Here is a 6,384-nt window from a genome sequence, read left to right on the forward strand (position 1 = left end):
TTATGAAGCATGTAGAGATACATATATCGTGAGTAATCATTTATAAAGGAGATGAAGTATCTCTGACCATGTGAGTCCATGTCTGGACTACATATATCAGTATGTATGATTTCTAATATGTCTGAACTCCTATTGGCACCTTTCTTTGACTTGTTGGTCTGCTTTCCCTTTATGCAGTCCACACAAGTCTCAAAATCAGTAAAATCTAGAGTATTAAGTATTCCTTCATTTACCAATCTTTTAATTCTTTCTATGGAGATATGACATAGTCTCCGGTGCCATAATTTAGAGGAATCTTCATTAATAACACATCTTTTAGTGCCAGTGTGAACATGCATTGAATCATAAGTGACATTGTTTTGTAAATTAATGCAGTAAAGACCATTAGACAAAATACCATTCCCAACATAATCAGATTTATAGAATAGACTGAAAGATTTTTCTGAAAAGTTTAAGGAATATCCAAAAGGTACAACCCTTGAAACTGAAATCAAGTTTCTAGAAAAACTTGGAACATAGAAGGTCTTTTCTAATTCTAAAACAAAGCCACTACTTAAAGTTAAATAACATGTTCCTATAGCTTCTACATGCGAGCCCATCTTGTTTCCTGATAAGATGCTTTGCTCACTTCCCACTGGCTTCCTTAGGTTTTGCAAACCTTGCAAGGAATTCGAAATGTGAATTGTTGATCCAGAATCAATCCACCATGTGTTAATATTAACATTAACCATATTAGATTCATAACAAACAAACGAGATTACTTCCTTAAGTTTGGGAATGTCACAACGAATTTCAGAGAAATTTGCAGGTTGTACTACTGCATTAAAAAATCACATGCTTACGTTAAAATTGAGGCTTAATAAACTTTCATGTTTTACCAATGTAAATCATGCTAAAAAAATTGAATCTAATGACATAAAAATTGCCTGTGGGTTAAATTTTCATTTCAAACAGATTCAATAAAACTTTATGATAAAACTTATTAATTCATAACTCCTGTGGGTAGGTTATGAAATTTTTATCCTAATTAATTACATAAATATAATAAAAATTCCTGTGGGATAAAATTTATTATATTCAATGTAAATCATGCTAAAAAGAATTGAATCTAATGACATAAAAATTGTCTGTGGGCTAAATTTTCAATTCAAACAGATTCAATAAAACTTTATGATAAAACTTATTAATTCATAACTCCTGTGGGTAGGTTATGAAATTTTATCCTAATTAATTAGATAAATATAATAAAGATTCCTGTGGGATAAAATTTATTATATACAGTCTAATTAATTACAATTTAATGTCTAAATAATCTTTATGTGATCTAACCAATCAAAATATATAATTTTATTTAATTAAAGATGTTGTGGCTATTCTCTAATTAATTAAAATTATATGGATCACTAGACATTATTTTTGTTGCATAAACAAAACTTAACCAGAGAGAAAATTAATGTTTACTGAAAGGAGTAAGTCAAAATGACAATTTAATAAACTCCATATAACTGTAATAATTCTTCAGCAAAATCAAAATTAAGGTTAAAGCAGTCAGCATTACCGCAAATGACTACAAATTGCATTGCAATGCTATTGAGTTCAAAATAGAGATTCTCACAATTTAGAGTTATTTTCTTTAAGTAATACTTCAAAAGTCATCCCTATATTCATTTCCTCTAATATTTTTATAAAATGAATACAAAACCTCATATTTAAACTCCAGCCTCCATAATTAAATATAACTTCAAAACAATAAAATAATTTATACCCATAAGAATTCAATTTTTACATAACCAATCAATTTTATTTACTCTCCTTACTCTAACTGTCCCATAATTTATTTAAGACTAATTCTTAAATTAATTACAAAATGGGCTCTAAAAAATTATAAACTATTTCTTTAAATAATTTGCAAACAAAACTGCAAATTTGAAATATTATTTATAACGCGTGTATTTAATTGCAATTCCAAACCAAGGAAATGTGGAAAGCTAATTGACTGAATTGCGTCAAAAGATATGACCAATATTTATCAAGGCTTTATCGGTCAGGGGCAAGAAAATTTCTGTTGATCGACATTTCCACGGTGGGATGCACTCCATCTTCGAGGCTTTTTAGCTATATAAATGGAGCCAATGGCCAATGTGTGGATATAGCAAACAAATTGGCCAAGGAATATAATGCTGGTCTCGATATAAGGTTGGTTATATATAACCAACTCCATTATTAAAGAAACAAACCCACGTGCTTGTGACAAAACCAAGTCACATAAACCAAAAGTTTTGTGAACGGTTATAACGACGCATTTTGGTAACAAGACTTGTTATAAAGGGAACAAGACTTGTTTTCATCACAAAAATGTATGTCAAATTATCAAAATAATCCCTGCCACGGATTTTCATTGAGACGCAACAAGGATGAGACCAGGGAAATTTGCAATTAACTGAACACCCATGTAAGATGTGATAAAACAGATATCATTTATGGACTTCATCGGGACCAAGGATTCCACTCTACTGAATTGAAAATGTTAATTAAATTACAGGGCCAGGGTTGGGTTCTAAGACTTAACTTAATGCCCGAATTGGTGTTTCAAACTTACGAAATTACAAGCCTCAATTGTGAGCATGTTTAGCTGTATATATGTGAAAATTTGCAAAACAATAAAGGTACTGCAAATGACTAATTAAAGCAGCGCAATAGAAATGAGTGCTCATGCCAATACCGTTTCTGCAATCATTAAAATCCATGGCAAACCCAAATTGCAAAACAATAACGGTACAACAAATGACTAATTTATTTATTTGCGCTTTGTTCGATATGGTATACAAAAGCTACAACAGTAACAGCGCTCAGACGTTTTCTTGGCCAACACACAGCAAGGCAGAGGTAAAAGGGCTCTGATACCAAATGTAAGATAATTATAACAACGATTCTGCATGCGGAAAAAATTCAATGAATCGTTGAAACTTAATGCCCAGGGATACGAATTACCTCCAGCCATTGGTGAAACTCTTGATGCAACTTCTTTCTGAAAAACCACGCTCCAGCTATCCAAGCAAAAAGAAAAGAATGCAGAAATTCTGAAGGCACTTCCAAGCTCTGCTATCTCAGCTAGATGGTGTAAAAAACTGAAGGGGATTGAGATGCAAGCTTGGGGACCAAACAAATGAATTTATAGCCAAGCTTCCATCAAGCTTCTGATAGCTATGTGTCAGATGTCCCACAGATCAAGGCAGAGAACTCCAGATGGAGTAATGGACCACTTCAGTAGCTCCCAACAATAAATTTATTAACTGCAGTTGATTTCCTTAACTTAAGGAAACTACTGCAGTTGGTTTCCATAAGTTAAGGAAAGACTGCAATTTAAATTCCATAATTGTAGGCAGCAATTGTGCAAAAATTAATGGAGCTTAACAAGACAATTCTGTAAGATAGGCTTCTCCCACTATTTAGCTTTAGCTTTGAATGTTAACATTGCATTGAAACCTGTGGGAATGGATTTCCTTAACATGTGTAGGTTTTTTGGTAAGGTAATCCTTTTGAATTTCAAGTTGTATTAGAGGGTAATTCTGGACATTTTATTAAATCGTGGACCATTATCCTATAACATAATATTTGAAGTCTCATATAATACTAGTACAAGTCTTTTGGCTTGATCAGAATTTTAGAACACAAAGTCTTATTCCTCCTTTCTATACCTTTAAGACATTTAATGCTCAGCTTGAGATTAGGTAACTTGGTCTGGTAAATTGTGAAATGCCACACTATGGAGGGGATATGATTTCCTCTTTCCTGGTTATTGCTATAAAATGGAATCTTAAATTTGATGTTCTAGAGATACAGGTGATATGGATGGATAGTATGGATCTCATGCCTTTTACATAATAAACAAACCATCGGTGACATAACCAAAAATAAAAATGGTTTGTCTATATGTTCCAGTAAAATATGGAGATGTTACAATAGTCTCAGAGACTCGTTACAGCGCAAGGAGCTGTATGGGTTGAAGGAAGAATGGATGCCAGCATAAATACCGATATTCTATTCACTGGGTAGGTTGGGTTGGCCCAACTTTGAAATCTGAATATTTCGCAAGGGCCTGATTTAGAGAGCCAAAATAGGAAAGTTATTCCTAGTAGCTTGATTCAAAGATTTAAACTATGGTACAACATATGTAGATACCGCCTTTTGAATACCACGCCTCCTCTTCTTCTGCTTCTAAAGTCCTTCGCTGACAGAGCTCTCGTTATGCACATGTGTGTTTCCCAGCCATGGTTTATGCCACTCAGGGTTTGGCGAACACATTGATTCCTTGAGCCAGTGCCTCAGTAATTACTTCTATCCATTAACCTACATTCCACTCGAAATTCTATTGTTGTTTATTTCCACCCATAGTTCACCGCAAAATATTTTGGTGAATGCTTCACACCTATTATGCTCCACTCGAACTCTGTCTACCATTTCAATGATCTCCTGCTAGTAGCCTCTTCTCGCCCTTAAGGGTGGGATTCTTCTCTGTAGGAACTTTCTCTGTGATGGGCTTGTTTTCCACGTCTTTGTCTAAAGATAGTTATGGAGTTTTTCTGTTTTCAAATAGGCTACATTAAATATGAATATCATGGCAAAACTATGGGTTGTTGGGATCCCACTAGTTACCAGGACAAATTAACATAGAGTGTTTTTGCCTTTAAATAAGCTAAGTTATAGATGAATACCATGGGCAAAACCATGGGTTCTCATAAAACCTAGAACTCGAAAACGTTGGTAACTTGACCAAGTGAAGTTTTCCTGAACAACCTCAATATTCTAACCAAAAATTATTGGAATGAGATATTTGAGTTGTTAAATCCGTATATATTTAGCACCTCAATGGTTTTTTAGGGCTTTGAATCCATTTATGCATGTAAATATGCATTTCAAACAACAAAAGATAATGATCTCACCAAAAACTATATCGTCAAATTTTGGCAAAAAACGTAAAAACATAGAACAAATATATATCGCTTTAACTTATAGCATTGTCTAAATCTTCTACAATTTTTTCCTTTCATGGGTATATTTTTCAATAAATTTTGCTTGAAATTTGACCAAAAATGTAAAAACATAGAACAAATATATTTGGCTTTAACTTAAAGCATTGTCTAAATCTTCTTCAATTTTTTCCTTTCATGGGTATATTTTTCAATAAATTTTGCTTGAAATTTGACCAAAAATTGTTGGAAGAGTAGGTTATCGTTAAATATGTATAGATTGAGTGTTCAAGGACTTTTTAAGGCTTTGAATCCATTTACACATTCAAAAAAACATTTCAAACATAAAAAATAATGTTCTCACCAAAAACTATATCTTCATATTCTAGTAAAAATGATAAACATGTAGAACAATTAGAGTTGGCATTAATTATAGTGTAAGCTAAATGTTCTACAAATTTTCCCTTTCCCAGGTGTATTTTTTGATAAGTTTTTCCCATAAGCTAACCAAAAATTGTTGGAATGACAAATTTAAGTTGTCATATACGTATACACTAAGTGCCTTGAGGATTTTCTAGGGCTTTAAATCCATTTATACATTCAAAATGCATTTCAAGAGAAAAAAAATAATAGTCTCACGAAGAAGTGTATCACCAAATTTTGGTAAAAAAGAAAAAAATGTATATTAATAGATTTTCCCTTAACTTAGAACATAGTCTAATGTTCTTTGTTATTTCCCTTTCCCTGGTATGTTTTTCCCTGAAATTCGACTAAAAAATATTAGAATGTTAGATTTTAGATAGTAAATCTATATGGATTGAGTGTCACAAGTTTTTCTAGGGCTCTATATCCATTTATGCATTCAAAAATGTATTTCAAACAACGTGTCACTGGATTTCAGCAAAAAGGTAGAACAAATTTTTAAATTAAAAATGAAATGAATGATTATGAACAATCCAACAATTGGATGTAGACTCCAAATCAACAATGGGATATAAGGAGGTACCACTAGCGACAGTCCTATGGGGTACCTGGGGCAGGGTGGAAGATCATCCAAAAGGACGAAGGATATCGGACGGGGAGTACAATCTACAAAAAGAATGATCGGCACAGTCAACAAGAAGCAGATGAGGACACATGGCATTCAACCAGCAGCCACAAGCATGGCAGAGTAATGGCTCTGGATCGAAATCATGAGGAGTTAGGAAATCCAAACGAGAGTTATTATGTCAGGAACAACGGATCTCAGAAGGCGGAGCGGGAGATCTCAATCCAGAACATTCGACCTTCAGCTATAACTAAGGTAATCCACCAGGAAACCAAGACATCGCATTCTCCTCGCTCGATTCTTGGCAATCTAAGCTCTGTCAGGAAGCCCGCAGTCTCTTCAACCCACGCCAACACCTGCAACAAC

This window comes from Pinus tabuliformis, chromosome 8, assembly GCF_031772625.1.
Source record: "Pinus tabuliformis cultivar Carrire ecotype Pingquan chromosome 8, CPIR1, whole genome shotgun sequence".
NCBI lineage: Eukaryota > Viridiplantae > Streptophyta > Pinopsida > Pinales > Pinaceae > Pinus > Pinus tabuliformis.